Source organism: Zootermopsis nevadensis, unplaced genomic scaffold (genome assembly GCF_977971745.1).
Source record: "Zootermopsis nevadensis isolate Lab colony 2312 unplaced genomic scaffold, Znev_1.0 Znev_ptg000004l, whole genome shotgun sequence".
In the NCBI taxonomy this organism is placed as follows: Eukaryota; Metazoa; Arthropoda; class Insecta; order Blattodea; family Termopsidae; genus Zootermopsis; species Zootermopsis nevadensis.
Window position 1 is genome coordinate 6,972,645 of NW_028259136.1, and position 16,747 is coordinate 6,989,391.

General features: G+C 40.5%; 1 protein-coding gene across 2 annotated transcripts in view; it reads right to left on the minus strand.

The window, feature by feature from the left end:
• LOC110841318 (fatty acid synthase) overlaps positions 1-16,747 on the minus strand; it is an 83,048-nt gene that overhangs the window by 11,180 nt on the left and 55,121 nt on the right. For both annotated transcript variants that reach the window (XM_022086761.2, XM_022086762.2), the window contains exon 36: positions 909-949. The gene's annotated coding sequence lies outside the window, so the exon portion shown is untranslated. The remainder of the gene's footprint in view (positions 1-908; positions 950-16,747) is intronic.

The window sequence follows — 16,747 nt, forward strand, 5'->3', positions numbered from 1 at the left end:
AAAATGACGAGGGGCCGGATGCAGCCCGTCAGCCACCACACAGTAACTGACTAAAGCAACTTCGTGGAGCAGAGTATTACTTAAGACTCTTAACGGTACGCTCAGCCAGTTAACGTATCAGCCCTTTATGGACTCCGAATGTTAGCCCTTCACTACTCCATACTGTGAGCCAAACGAATCCAATCCTAGTTTCCTAATATCCATTTTAATATTATCCTCCCACCTAAACCTAGGTTCCCCCGAGGGCCATCTCCCTTTCCGACGTTCCAAACAGAAACGCTGTTGAATGTGATTATCTTCTGTCCTGACGAAAGAGGCAGCAAGTACCCCTGAAACTTCTACCAGACCGCATGGCGCCACACCCAAGACGACAGCCATGTTCAAAACTCGCGCGTTCGTTGCAAGCGCACTGCCACGCGGAGTGCAATCAATTCAAATTTATCAAATGAATCGAAATTCGATTAATTTGTTCGCCCTTCAGTTTGTGGCAGAATCAATCTAATGACGTGAAGGGACGGGCTCAGTTCTTGATTGAAATTAAAACACAGATAGTAATTACAGCTTTGACCAGATTAATGTCCTGTACTGATTCACAGACAGAAACATTTATAGCTTCATTACACATTAATTAACGTAAAAATACTTTTTCGCGGCCTGTTTCCCTTCTCCATATTCATTTTTACAATTCTCTTATTAATAGGTCGATACATCGAGGACTCGAGAGTGAAAACAAATGAAAAACGAACTTTTCTCTGTTTAGGATTCGGGGTTTTCACGGCGGTGATTCCGAAGAAGGAAGCACCTCTGAAACGTCGGTGAAATTCTACCAGATTACATGGCACACCAAACCAGAAGACAAGGCATCTTAGACTGTTTAGATTTACATACAGTAGACGGAAGTCTCTTACCAAGCACCGCATATCACTGGATCAAGATGTCTGGGGCATACCTGCAAATAAATAAATAAATAAATAAATATTATATCAGTAATGACAACTCACATAATTGCGCAAGAAACAAAAATCGATAACAATAAGAGCATAGATGTAGTTTGAAAGACGTAGAATCGAACGGGTTCTTTGCAATTTTGCATTAAATGCGGCATTGAAATGACCAGAGAATGCTGGCACGATAAGATAGTTATACACTGCAAGGATGTTTCTTTTACTAATCCTAAATGTTGGAAGCCACCACGGTGGTCTGGGGTCCCGGGTTCAATTCCCGGTGGTGCTCAGATTTATAACTTGTGTTGGGCAAGGCCGTGGAGTTTTCCTCCAGGGGCTTCCCCGGTTTATCCGTGGCATCCCAACAATTACTCCATTCACACACAGAAGAAGGCAATGGCAAACCACTTCTGGATCATCTGCCAAGAACGTATATGAACAGGTCCCAGTCCGAGAAAAGGATGGAAGGATCCTGTTCATATGGACCTGTCGTCAGACAGAACACTAAATAATAATAAGATGAGGTGGTCCAGCTGTTAGAACGCTGGCCTTGTAATCCTTGGGATCTCGGGTTCGATTCCCGGCGGTGCCCGAATTTATAACTTGTGTTGGGCAAGGCCGTGGTCTAGGCAACACGGAGTTTTCTTCCGTGGCATCCCAACAATTACTCCATTCACACACAGAAGAAGGCAATGGCAAACCACTTCTGGATCATCTGCCAAGAACGTATATGAACAGGTCCCAGTCCGAGAAAAGGATGGAAGGATCCTGTTCATATGGACCTGTCGTCAAACAGAACACTAAATAATAATAATAAGTGTTGGAGGGACAAACCTGTGGACAGAAGTAATGGCATGGACCTGTATAAACACGAGCATGAAGATACCGTGAAGTACAGACAAATTCGATAAGGATCTAGGAACACTAATTGTACCAGCACTTCCTTCTAGACACAAGATCAACGTTTATAGCAGACTAATGCATCTTTATTAGATTATACTCCGAGTAGAGCGCAAGCAAACGTAACCTCACATCTCGTCCATTTGACTAGAAAGCGAGCAATTTAACTTCAAAAACTAGTAATTCCTACAGACGATGTTGTAAGAGGGTTACAGGGAAAATTTATCTTGCTCTTATTTATGAACTTCGTTTTGTTCAGTGTTTCCTTTTACTTTCGTCCCGTCGCTACAAACCATTAATAGGCTCTTTGTAGTGCAAAAAGCAACGCAGGTCCACCAAAGTCTCCTTGATTTACTTTCATCGTTTCATATCTTGCAATCAGATAGACGGTGAAGAAATACTTGTGGCATTACATTTATAAATGCATTTTTATTTATTTAGTGTTCTGTCTGACGACAGGTCCATATGAACAGGATCCTTCCATCCTTTTCTCGGACTGGGACCTGTTCATATACGTTCTTGGCAGATGATCCAGAAGTGGTTTGCCATTGCCTTCTTCTGTGTGTGAATGGATGCCACGGAGAAACCGGGGAACCCCCGGAGGAAAACTCCGTGTTGCCTAGACCACAGCCTTGCCCAACACAAGTTATAAATTCGGGCACCGCCGGGAATCGAACCCGAGACCCCAGGATTACAAGGCCAGCGTTCTAACCGCTAGACCACCGTTATTAAAATCTTAATAAATATTCCCAAAGTGGTTTTAGTTCGAGCCCAGAAGCTTCCAAAATGTCTTTATCCTAATGTACTTTATTGAAAGAAGAAAAGGAATTTTGGACCTGCAACAAAATATTGTTCCACAATCTTAGAACGAAACTTAGAAGTGGATAAATTTAACGGCGGATCTTAAGTTTCTTAAACCTAAATATCACCTCCCCACAATTAGTAGTTTACGAACAAAGCCAAATCTCCCTCGAGGAAAAAAGTTATGGGAACTAGAAATGAAATATGGGCTATTTTTAAACAGAGGGCATGCATATATAAAAACAGGCGAAATTGCACCTAAAACAGCTGTTTCTTGTGGTGAAACTTGAGGCTGTAACTTACACGACAGAACAGCACCGTGCATTATACAGAGTGATTCATAAATACCTATTCCCCTGTAAGAACAAATATTTGAAGTGGGAAGTGATTCAAAATTCTTGTATGTGTCTCACATAAGTCACTTGCGTGTATCTGCACAGGGATTTCTGAATCACTCCCCACTAAAAACACTTTCCTCACACAAGTCAACAGGGACTTTTGAACCACTCTGTATTACACGGCATGACTTAGTTACGACACAGCCATAAAAGTGAAAGATTTAAGAGATCTAGAAATGCCAACAGCAGAGCTCTACGCGGCCATTTCGTGTTTAAGCAAATGCCTCCAGTTACAGAGACTTATCATTCTTCCTGCCCGCTCATAATCTGGAGTGATTCGTCACCACGTCACGCAAAATACAGTTAATAAACAATTCAGTTTCCCTGCCTTACTATCGGCGAGCAAATGACAAACAGTGTGTTAATTCAGACGAAACTGTTTATCGTGGATATGGAGTCTATTTGTGGAAATGTGGTGACGATCGTAACATACGGCTTCGGAGATATTACCACTACTACTACTACAGCCATTTCCAAGCCTGCCAGAGCATCGGAAACGCGCCACAGCAAACATATGCAAGACAGCGCCTCTCTCTTTTGTTTTCACAGAAATGACGATGGCGTTGTGATGACAACCGGAAATCGGAGGACGGAATCATCGCCGAACGAAAACGGCGAGAAAATTTACTTTCGGTAAAAGCGACACAAATCAAATGTTAGCACCATTGTCTTAAAAGTGCTCTAACGATAATTTATGTATATTTAAATTATTGTTAGAACGCTGGCCTTGTAATCCTGGGGTCTCGGGTTCGATTCCCGGTGGTGCCCGAATTTATAACTTGTGTTGGGCAAGGCCGTGGTCTAGGCAACACGGAGTTTTCCTCCGTGGCATCCCAACAATTACTCCATTCACACACAGAAGAAGGCAATGGCAAACCACTTCTGGATCATCTGCCAAGAACGTATATGAACAGGTCCCAGTCCGAGAAAAGGATGGAAGGATCCTGTTCATATGGACCTGTCGTCAGACAGAACACTAAATAAAATAATAATAAAATATTTATTTATTTATATACACACTTGTTTAGAACACATCAGGGTAACAATTAACACGATTAAAATACACTTTTGTTCACAAATGCGTCGTTATTGTTGCCGTTGTAAATTTGGTTGCATTCACAGTGCCAAAAACATCAGGCACGTGAATTTACCTTCTTTCTCAAGTCGAAAGCAGAAATTTTATACGCCTCAATCAGAACGCTTAATCAAAAAAAAAAAAGAGCATCGCATTACGCGCGCTGTAGCATAAAGTCGCCGGAAACGCATCAGTGTTATTGTTTTTTTTTCCTACAAAGTGTTACCATGGAGACGTGAATAATGCACTGTACTCGCTTCATGAAGTCCGCCATTTTGCAGGTACTGAAACCTTTTGCTTGGTGAGTGCCGTTGCAATGTTCCCAGTTCAACGAAACAGATGAGCAACGATATGAGATTTTCAGTACGTGGCTAGGAACGGGAAGTGAGCAAGAGTGGTCTATGCAGCCCTTCGCAGTGCACAACAGAGCGACGTAACTACACGTATTCGTTTACTAATTCCAATATTTTACAACGATTAATCAGTCGCTGAGATCGCGTACTGTTGAAAGGAGATACTAGAATAATCAGTCGTTTCCTAACATAAGCTAGTACGCCGAAATTCGTTGCAAGGGACTGAGTAAAACCACGGAAGGGTCTATTCCCATTATGTATTAGAAGAGACTATCGTCCTAATGCCCATAAGACGCTAAATGCATGGAGTACAGCCCTCTTTCACGACACGATCTGATAGTTTCTCAGTTGGACAAAACTTTCAGAGAACCCGGGAGAGCTTTGTCGTGATTACAAGAGCCAGCCACTGGCTCCACTGAAGTCGGTGGGCAAATCGAGTCCTTAACTTTGTAACCTATTTCTTTACTATCCATTCAATATTACCCGCCCCTCCAAGGCTAGTACTCTTAAACGGTCTCTTCCCTTCAAAGTGTTTCTAAAGAAACCACATATGAGTTTCTCCTCAATTCCATGCGATTTACATGTCCTGCCCATCTCGTACTTCCTGATTCCTACGAATACTCAGGGAAGAGTACACTACGGTTTAATTTTTCCCATCCTTTTGTTAATATCTCTCTCTTATATAAATATTCTCGTTGGCGCTTGTCTCATCCTCAACGATATGTATCTTTCACTGAGGGTAAGAGACCTAGTTTTACATCTATTTAAAATATTAATTCTGAATATCCTTTCCCTTATGCCTTTTTACGTAGCAGAATAAATGACAGAAGTTTGTAAAGTGACTGTAGGAAAAACAACCAATTAATTTCTTCATGAAAGAAATTTTGAGTGTTATTTCTCTTACCCACACATCCGAATTCTGCCACAGGATTTATTAGCAATATTTACTGTGACTGCGTCCTTTATTACTGTGATTATACGCGAGAATGGTATCGGTAACACTTCTAAGTCGTATCACGTGTAAACTTGAGAGCGCTTACACGACAGCCTCGCCCACTGGTTAGAACAAATTTTCTTTCTCACTCCCCTACAAGGAGTTGGAACAGATAGTCAGCAAATTACTGGTCCGGAGACCGGTTATCTTAACTGTAACTTTCGTTGGTTTCCTCAGTCCCTCCTGACAAATGGGGGGGGGGATAGTGCCTAAAATAAGGCCACGTTCGCATTTTTCCATTAATTATTCATTCTGTTATTAAATGTTACATAGCCTGAGCTACTGAGAGTGTCGTTAAACACGATAAATAAATAAATAAATTAATTAATTGAGATCAAATATATATGTATACCTTGTATCAGCGAATACCGTAAAATACGAAGAGCATATCAAATCCACTGACAGCGCCTGGGACGAGATTATCGAAAAAATCGCTGGCTAGTTTCAAAAAAAAAAAAAATTAAAAAAATAATAATAAAAAGTCGAGTCTTTCGTGGAATTTATTGGGCGAAAGGGATCAGACTGCAGATTGATGTGAGACGAACGGATACCGATAAATCCACTCAGATGTCGGCCTACACAAAGCGAGAGCTTTTTTTTTTTTTTCAAAAAAATTAGTTTTACAAGCAAGAAATGAAAGGATAATTAAAATGTGAGACGTAAACGATGGAGGCCGAGTTTCGAATGCTTCTGCACTCCTACGCTCACGACAGATTTCACATAAATTTACATTCTACAGGCTCCAGGCCTAAGTATCAAAACATACGAAATATCTTAACTACAGTAATGATATCCTGTAACGTGTTAATAATTGTAAGTAGTAATTAATATAACATGCGCTGGAGCCCAGAACGATAACTCACAAGCTACATTCCATTTCATTACTAGATTAAACACGTTAACAGAACAAGATATGCATGGGTAGAAATATGTGCAATAAAGAAAAGGCTTTATGACTTCAGCCTGGAAATCTTTGTTCTCATTTATAAGATGCATTATTACAGCTCGGCAGATATCAAACCTGTAATTCAGCTGATGCCCTGCGCACAAGCCGTGTAATTACGTCAGCCTTATCAATTCTGAATATCAAGTGCCATGCTTTTCCCTCGCATAACTTCACAAAACAAAGGATAATCCATTTAAACCCAAGCCACAACTACAACAGTGTTTGTAATCCTTGGTGACGCCAATAAAACAGGATGAGTTCTCTTCAGTTTTAATTTGTTACGAAAGGAATTAGAGCAGACGTCGAAAATTTCAACAGCCTTCCACAAGACGAGTATCCATCCGCCCGAAATGCTATTCAATTGTGGTCCTGTTGTCTCATTCGACATTTCCTTTGCCAGGATAAGCCGTGCTAAATGCCTCACAGACAGAAGTAAACACGTTCTATGCGAAGTAACGTTCGAGAATGGACACAATTTCTCGCAAATACGCGATGTTCGTAACTGCACACAGCTTTTGCGCAAGCGGCCTAGCAACCAGGATGACCTTAACTCGAGCGTCACGGGGGGGGGGGGGGGGGGAGGTTGGCTAAGTCTATTACATGACGATAGACTCGTTCCTGGTTTAAGTTTTTACCACAGTACGTGGTTGTTGGGGCTGCGTTTTAAATGGGCGCGTTCATGTTAACTGTTTTCAGTCACGCCACTATTGTTACATCTGATCGGAATTTTGAGTTTTAATTTGAGAGGACGGTGCCTAATAAAATTTTAGTGTTAGCATTGGGAGGTCTGCATTAGAGGCATACAATGCAAAGCAGGATTTTAAAGTCCGAAGCTCATCGAAATATCTTCTGAAAATCCAGTTCTTACCTCAAATTAAACAGAACAAGTTTCTACTATAAGGATCAATTGCTTAATGCTAGAGAATCAATGTTTCCTGTGAGATCCATTTGAAATCCATAAATTCGCTACATGGATAAAATGCAGTTACTAAATATTAAAGCAGGAAGTGCATTTAGTGACCACTGATCTCTAAAGGGTTAAAATTTTATACATATTCGGGCTTCGAGGGTTAATATCAACTTTCTGTTATCCGGTGCAGGTGTGGGGATTGGAAAGGAAGCTGTGTCCGTGTACCGGGCGGGACACGGACAAAGAACACGATCAATACCCGACGAGGCGACCCACATTCCGGGTGTCCCGATAGGCAGACATTAACTTCCAGCTAAAACTTTGCACGTGCTCTGCGTTACTGCAACTGGTTCCCGTCACAGCCAGACACACACACATCTTCCAAACTCTGCAGAAAGTCGTGTAAAGGCAATTTTAATTTGTGGAATTTGAGGTTTTCACGGCGGTGAGTCTGAAGATGGATATCTTCTGGGTTTCAGCGCCGTGTAGCCTGGTAGAAGTTTACCGACGTTTCAGAGGTCCTTGCTGACTCCATCATCAGGGCGAATACTTCCACCAGACTAAACGACGCAAACAAGACAGAAGACAGTAATCTTCGCAATTTTAATTTACCTCCGACGTGCTGTTGACAGCACTTAGACCGATAATCTAACCTAACCTAACCTAACCCAACCCAACCTAACCTAACCCAACCTAACCTAACCCAACCTAACCTAACCTAACCTAACCCAACCTAACCTAACCCAACCCAACCTAACCTAACCTAACATAACCCAACCTAACCTAACCCAACCTAACCTAACCCAACCCAACCCAACCCAACCTAACCCAACCTAACCTAACCTAACCTAACCTAACCTAACCCAACCCAACCCAACCTAACCTAACCCAACCTAACCTAACCCAACCCAACCCAACCCAACCTAACCTAACCTAACCTAACCTAACCTTCACATTCAGTTGTTTTTCGTCGTAATTTTTTAATTTAAATAATGTGATTCGTTTAACGCGGCGAAAGACAAAAACCGATCAGCGATCGCATCTTCTTACTTTGGCCAGAGGAGGAGGAAACTATCGCAGTCTGTGGAAGAATGACAGACAGTTCAGTGTCACCAGATATCATCACGGCGAACAAAGGAGGACGTGCGCGGGTCACACACCGATATGCTAAAATACAGACTTCAAAATGTTTTGCGTGATTTTCCTCATGCCCACATGTACCTCTTCAATTCGATCAAGGGATGTCTTGACTGTAACATCGCACTCGATGAAGATCCTTTCTCACAAGGCAAGGACCGGTGCAATAGAGGAGCGGTCACTATTGTTCGCGACGAGATATCGATCCGACCCGCCACTAGTCCGACCAACCGCTCGACCAATCATCAATCATTCAGTTTCGCTGCAGTTCATATCGGCACTGTCTGGCAAATCTGCAAGTAACGGTAAGGCCACACGAAGCCGGGGAATCCCCCGAGCGTGCTGTAAGGATTCTGCCGACAGCCACGTGGTCCGTGAAGCATATTTTGGTTCTTAATTTCACACGTTCAGTTCCTACTTAACCCTTCGCAGCCTGATACAATCTAAATAATATTTAAAGAGTTAGTTCCTAAATTTAAATTTTAAGCCTATTTGAAGTTCAAATCTTAAGAAGACTCCGTAAGATAAAGCTACTTAATGTCTATTGATTTTAGACTCATAACTTTTGTGTGTGTTAACATTTAGAATGATTCCAACTCACATCTCAGAGTGAAATTTAAAGAGTACCGTAAATTTAAAAGCGAATTAATCGCTGTATTACTTCGTGAAGTGCACGCAGTGGGGCGCGTCCCACCATGACAGGCGGTGTACTCGACGGTACAAATTCCTCCGGTGGGGCAGAGCCCTGCTGGGAATGGTGGAGCAGACCGTTTCGCAGAGATGATCCGACTTATAAAAAGACTGTCAGTATAGCCTCAGCTGTGAACGAGATTAAAACTTCGGATCTTTAAATTAAAAATCAAATAATTACTTTCCCTTGTGATAACCCTCTAGGTTCAAGTCGAATTCTATAGAAAATTCTAGTAGTCGACTGAAGAGGTTTCTATGATACAGAAAAAGGTGTTTACACGACAAAGAGCAAAACATGAACGGGAATCCATATGAAACATTTCAGTTATGTTATGTTAGGTAATAACATGTCAAGTTGCTGTTTACTTTAGTAGTCAACGCAGATGTATGGGGGCAGAACGGCCAACTCACTATTTATAAGGGGATTAATAATATTAAGAGCAAATGTCAAAGTCTTGTAAACCTACACACGTAATAAAACCAGCTCCCAGCTCGCCTACTATACACTGGCGGATAAAGGCCCGTTTACAGTAAACACTTCTACTTTCGCAAATTTATCTCCTTGCAAGTATTTCTAAAAGCTGCTTAATTTTTTCAGCAACTGTAAAAACAGAACATTTTACCATCTAGCGTAATTACTGACGAACTAGTGAGACATTGGTTGTAGTATTTGAAGTTTTCACGTCGGTGAGTCTAAAGATGGCTGTCTGCTGGCTTGTTGGGCCGTGTAGTCTGGTAGAATTCTCCTGACGTTTCAGAAGTCCTTGCTGACGCCATCATCAGGGCAATAAGCAAACCGTGCACTATAAATTTCTACCAGACGCACGGCGCAACAACCCAGATGACAATCATCTTCAAGGCTTTGGTTTATTCATTAGTAGACACTAGCCCTGAGGATCCTTATCACATAAATTTATCTTAATTTAAGGAAATATTAACGAGGATCAACAATAGACAATGGGGGAAACACACTAAATTTGGGAAAACAGATTAATTTTAGCTAAATTAACACAGTTTCACGTTAAACGAACTGAAACAATACTTACCTCGTTCCAGTTCTGAATTTGACGCTAAAAATATAAAATCAAATTAAATGTGTGAATTACTCCTGCGTAGACTACCCGAATGCAAGATTTAAAATCAACAATTACCTTCACGTTTAATTTACGAAAAACCTGGTTGCTCTTTAAGGAAATCTTGCAAAAAAAATATGTCTGGATTATTCTTTATTCAGATTATTTGTGCTACCCGACAAGACAGCGTCGTTCTGACTTCCTACCGAAGCGTAGACTTTCGCTCTGCTAACCATGAAAACGAGTTTAATTACGTCTACATTATTTCAAACCCCCCGTCTTCCTTCTATGTCAATAGCTTTTCAAAAAACAAAAGAAAGTTTACTGACTCTTCAATTCCTCTGCCACCCTTCAATTTCGCACTTCAGTTGTCCAAACATTCCTTCCGTCTTCTAATGTTATTTATTTTTCGTCTTATCACTTCCCTCCATTCTTCGTTTCTCTTTATTTTCACTCCTACTTTGGTTAATCGATTCTTCCTCTACTCACAATAACTATATTTCGGAAAGTATTATAAGTGGACTGATCCCCAGTCTAAGGAGTCCTACGAAGTGTCTAAAAGGATTCACATAGCTTGTGAAGTTAATTCTGAAATGGGGCGAGCAGATGGCCTAATCCGTAATAGGCGTAATAGTAGAAAAGAAGAATTTTTTGTTCAAAACACGAATTTTCTGAAGAACAAGAATGACAAATATCAACCGAGCTACGTATCTCCTGTGCGAGACGCTGTAACACCGTTCTTCTGTCTTCCGAGATACATGAATCTATCTCAGCGGGAATAGATCTCAGAACACACCCTATGATCTCTCTGTGGTCTCAAGAAATATGAGTGTCAAGTTTGGTTCAAATCGACGCATCCGTACTCGGGCTATAAGAGAACAAACACAATTCCTACTTCTTCGGCTCGGGTGCTTGGGCGAACTTAAGAATTTGAAACCATGTTAATATTTTGTAGCAAGAAAAGAATGCAATTTTACATTAGAAATGTCTAGATATTAGTTCTTCATAAAAAAGTAAAGTTTGTCCCGCTATACGCCATGTAGGCGCTTGGGGTGAGAGGAGATATAGCTCCTCTGTTCTTGACCTCGGTACTAGATGGGGGTGAGTGGTCAGCATCACGCCCCGGCCGGCTTTACCCCCGGGAAAGGACCCCGGTACCCATTGTAGAGGAGGCTGGGTGGGCCCTAGAGCCGGTCTGGACGCAGAGACTAGAGGAAAAAATCCTCTGCCCTCGTCGGGGATCGAACCCCGGTCGTCCAGCCCGTAGCTAGTCACTATACTGACTGAGCTATCCCGGCTCATATTAATTCTTCATACTACACACTTTATTACTATAATATACAGAAACCACACCGAAACACAGAGCACATATAATGATAAAATGCAATGAAAAATAATTTCGCATTATGAACCCAGTCTACGTCAGTCGCACGGATTTCATTGACCCAATAATACTAGCAAATGATGAATACCATAAACTCCGCTCAGACACCATCGAAGTTCCTCCCTCGTTATGAGCCAACGACAAACGAAAACAAGACAAATGCAAGCTTCAGTCTTCTTGTGCTGACTTAACGACACCGTATAAATTTAGTTTACATTTCCCCGAGTGAAAATTTATAGAACAATTACGAATTTTGGGTTGGGAAATACCTGGAAGTTGCAACACTGGCCTCAGACACCTCTCGAGAAAATTAAAACCTCAATCAGCACTGAATCCTTGCAATATCACGCGCAGAGCAGCGATGTTATGAAATATTTGCTAATCCACGTGACTACTGAAGATCCTTCATTAAGACTTTTGATTAATTTGTCGGTATGAAGTCAACTACGCGATAGTTTGATGACCAGTTCTTAACTGCTTATGTATATCAGTAAAAGTTACATAATTTACCGCGTTAATTTTATTTAAATAGTTAAATGAGATTTTAAAGTTACGTCATATTGTGATATAATAAATATATATTATTTAAATCTTGTCCGTCTAATCACAATAAATTCTTATTAAATATTAAAATATTACAATAATTAACATTTAAAATATTTAAAATATTAAATGATGTTCTTTATCGAAATATTCGATTTACATTAGCCCATCATTTTTCACGACATGTTTCAGTTCCTAAAAGAACTATATTAATATTGTAAATATTTTAAATGTTAATTATTGTAATATTTTAATATTTAGTAAGAATTTATTGTGATTAGACGGACAAGATTTAAATAATATATATTAAATAGTTAAATACAGTTTATAGTGTTTCCGAGACAGCAAAGAATGTTCGACAAAAGAACTTTGAGTAAATTCAATCCATAACTGGGCTTTATATTTAGTACATTCCGACTGCAAATCAAATGCATTAGCGCTGTGTTAACTTGCCTGACAAAACATATGGGTACAATAAAAGCCTTAAGCGTGAAGGAAAGATAGATGCAAATGGTGGATAAATTACCGAATGTGCGAATGTAAACTGTCAGGAACAAGAAAGTGATGGAATCAAGCGACGACAGTTGTGAATGGATGGGGGCGCGTGTCGATATAAGGCTGTATGAATGGGTGGACTGACATGTTGACTGATGGGATGAGTTAGATGCATAATGGAAGTCATATAAAGACAGGCAGTGAAAGACGAATAAATGGACAGAGAAAATATGAAAATATTACTTCTCTGCATGAAATATAAGCTTAACAAACGTAGTCCTTGCTTCAAAATCGCTGAGTTAAAATATAAACCTCGCGGTAAATTATAAAAAGAATAAAATTGTGTTTAATGTGGGAGTAATTAGATTTTTCTCGTGAAAATAATGTATTTTCTTTCCGCTATATTCCGTATAAAAACCACTTCCTCTGAGAAAAAATTTATCCAAATACTGCCACGGGCGACTTTTTGTAAGAACTGTAATTTCACTTATAATTGAAAGACGTCGGAGAAAACATTTCAAAGCGATAGCGGAATGTTACATTCCTGGTTTAAATGTCGCTGATCTCGGGGGAAAAAAAGTCACAATTGAGAAATGGAGATGAAAAATGTATGAATCGTAACTTCTGAGTCAGTTCCAGTAAAAGTGCATGTAACAGTGATGTAAGCGTACTATTTAGCACGCGTAAAACATGTTTTTGTCCCCCCGTTATATCCAACTTCTAAATATAAATTATCCCAGTAGTTTCCACATCATGTGGATATGATCGCTCAATTATACAGCGGCTAGCAAGGGTTAACACGTGTCATTAAACCGGCGATTACAACACTATTAATTCTCGCCTGAGTCGTAATTTACAGTGGTTTAGCTTTCAAACCTATTGAGTCTGTCAGCTGACATGAATCACCGCCACGCGGGGCATCGGCAAAGGGTCCATGGTCTGGCACTCTTACTTTTTATCCTGAAGGACACTAGTGTGATTCTCGGCTCGGACGCTGGCTATCGCTACTGGGCGTTTGCGTAATTTTCCTCAGATACTCCAAACTAGAGCCACGGTGGTCTAGCGGTTAGAACGCTGGCCATGTAATCCTTGGGGTCTCGGGTTCGATTCCCGGTGGTGCCCGAATTTATAACTTGTGTTGGGCAAGGCCGTGGTCTAGGCAACACGGAGTTTTCCTCCGTGGCATCCCAACAATTACTCCATTCACACACAGAAGAAGGCAAAGGCAAACCACTTCTGGATCATCTGCCAAGAACGTATATGAACAGGTCCCAGTCCGAGAAAAGGATGGAAGGATCCTGTTCATATGGGCCTGTCGTCAGACAGAACACTAAATAATAATAATAACTCCAAACTAAAATCAGGATAGCACCTTGAAAGATACCAACACTGTCTCCTTCGTAATCTTTCCTAAATCACGATCCTCCTGAAGATGGTCGTCTTCTGAGACATTCCTTGCCTCAGGAATAAGGTCTTAAATTATTAACACAAAGTCGAAGGGCACTGCTTATTTTGAAAAATCTTACCCAGATTCAATGGTTCGTTGGTTATTTACAAACTCAGAGATTATTTAGAGTTTTATGGGTTGTAGTGCCACGCAGTCTGGTACAAGTTTACCATCGTTTCAGAGGTCCTTGGTGCTTCCATCATCAGGGCGATAACCCCGATGGTGGAAGACAGTCATCTTCAGTCTCACCGCTGTGAAAACCTCAAATCCGACATGATGGAAAGATCACGAATAGCGAAATGGAAGGGATTGTACAAAAAATTATCGTGGCCTTTTTCGAAAGCAGCATCTCGACATTTGCATTTAATGACTGACGGAACCAGCAAAAACCTCAGCCCCTGCTCCGTCTAAAATAAGAGCCGCAGACTTACAAATTCGAAATTGGAAATTTTCGAAAGCACGTGCCACGTTACCGCTTTAACTAACGTCGTTTTCTAACCCACACTTTAAAGCGCTCTCAGGTGTTTAAGTGAACGACGGAAGAACGAATCCATTTACTTCTGCACGAGTTGGAAGACTTCCAGCCCGTGCCTTGGGATTGGGCTGTACTTTATGAAATATGCAGGTGTCTCGGGGGGAACGAAGCGAATCGTTCAAGACGACGTGTGTTACAACAACATTATGCAGAGCTGTAGGGTATTACCGTGTTGCGGCTAACCGAATGGAATGTTTCTGCCTCACCTTTTACTGACTGACCAAGCAAACTAAATGGCTGGCTGGCTGACACTACCAGACTGAATACGTAACATGGAGATAAATGACTACACAAGTGACTGATATAACTGGATGGCTGACAGAATGGCAGGTTGACTAACGAACGCGATGACTGGGTAACTAAATACAATTTATTTATTTATACATACCATCGCTAAATATATTCATATCTCATTGAAAGTAAGATCTGTAGTTGGGCAAAGGTTGTTAAATAACCTAAAACTCACGCGGTCGCCCAATTCCTCGTGGGGAAACATACCTAAACATTCTAAAGATATCAGTGAATTTTTCTTCAGAATTCTTCATCTTCAAAATGTGTAAAAATAATATTGTCATAACAATATTTACTATTTATATCGATTTATAAAGTGGATAAGTATTAATATGGAATCGACAGGAAACAGAAAGGAAGCGATTGCCAATCACTGGAAGGCACTTCAACAATATTTTTAAGGAATTGCCGAGGAATTCCACGCCACCCATTAAGGCCGTCCGGGTGGTGATGGACGCAAAGTCGTTTCTAGAATTACTATTATTATTATTACTATTAAAAATTGCGGTTCGTACCAAGAACCTGCGCTTTAATATTATCACAAAAATATAAGAACAAGTAAAACGAAATAAATACGCCATTAAACACGTTACTCGTTTAAATAATTATATCAACACGTAAACCCGCATTTTAAATTCACGCTTCTGATTTAGAAGAGCTTTTAAAAGAATTCCTTTACTAGCTTAATAGACTTGGAAACACTTAAGTAATCAGTCCGACTGTATCAAATGATTCAAAAAGAAGTACATTTTATCTGTTCGCACGTCTCTGCTCACTTTATTTTCGCTCTTTTTAACCTCGAAGAAAGATGAAAGCTTAATAAGAACACCGCCAGCCAACATAATGTGCACGGCTTCAAGTTACTTCAAAACACTACAATTAGCGGGCTTTGTTTCGCTGTTGTCATGACTACTTATTCGAACCCTCCAAGCGTTGATATCGGCTGTATGGTTTCTCATGTTGACATCGGTTGTCAACTAAAATACGACATTAAATAAACACATGATACATCAGGCTCCTGATCAGTGCCTAGGAATGTTCTTTCAAGCTTTGTACGAAATGGAACAATACAATTCAATAGCACCGCGGATGAAATATAATAGGACAATAGATCCAAGTCCCATTCAACGTAAAAAATATAATACTAAGAATTATATATACGCCAACATTCGCCATTTGAAGCCGAATGAATTATTCATTCAAGATGGCTGTCTTCTGGGTTGTTACGTCGTGTGTTCTGGTACAAGTTCAGGGACTTTTCACTTGGTCTCATGACGGAGGCAGCAAGAAGGTCCGAAACGTCGATAAACTTATACCAGACTATGGTTGTAGACGGATAAGCATTATAATACATAATTAAGAATATAAGCTCAAATTGAAGTAAAATTAAACAATACACCCACGTACTCCCTTTCGTTAAAGTTACTAGCAGCGTAATTGTTCTTTTTTGTCTTAAAAATGCTTAAGGTTACTAGACCATTCGGAGAAAATAACCTTAAACCTTGACAAAACATCGAAAAATAAACCACGAATACAACGCCCTTTCTTGGCAGCTCTGACTGCCAGTCACCTTCTTGCCAAACATTCCGTCCGAAACACGATTATGTGGAGCGCAATGGGACTGGTGCAGAAAGTTTTACTTTCTACTTAGAACAAACTTTCGGCTCGGACGTCAAAAAAACATTACACTGAGTGACCTGCGTTCCTCCACGTGAATAACATGTTTGCATCCCACAACAAAAAACGTGAACAAAGTCAAACAAAGCCACACACACACACATCAAAATTACTGCCTTCTGGAGATGTTGCGCCGTGTAAAATGTGACCGACG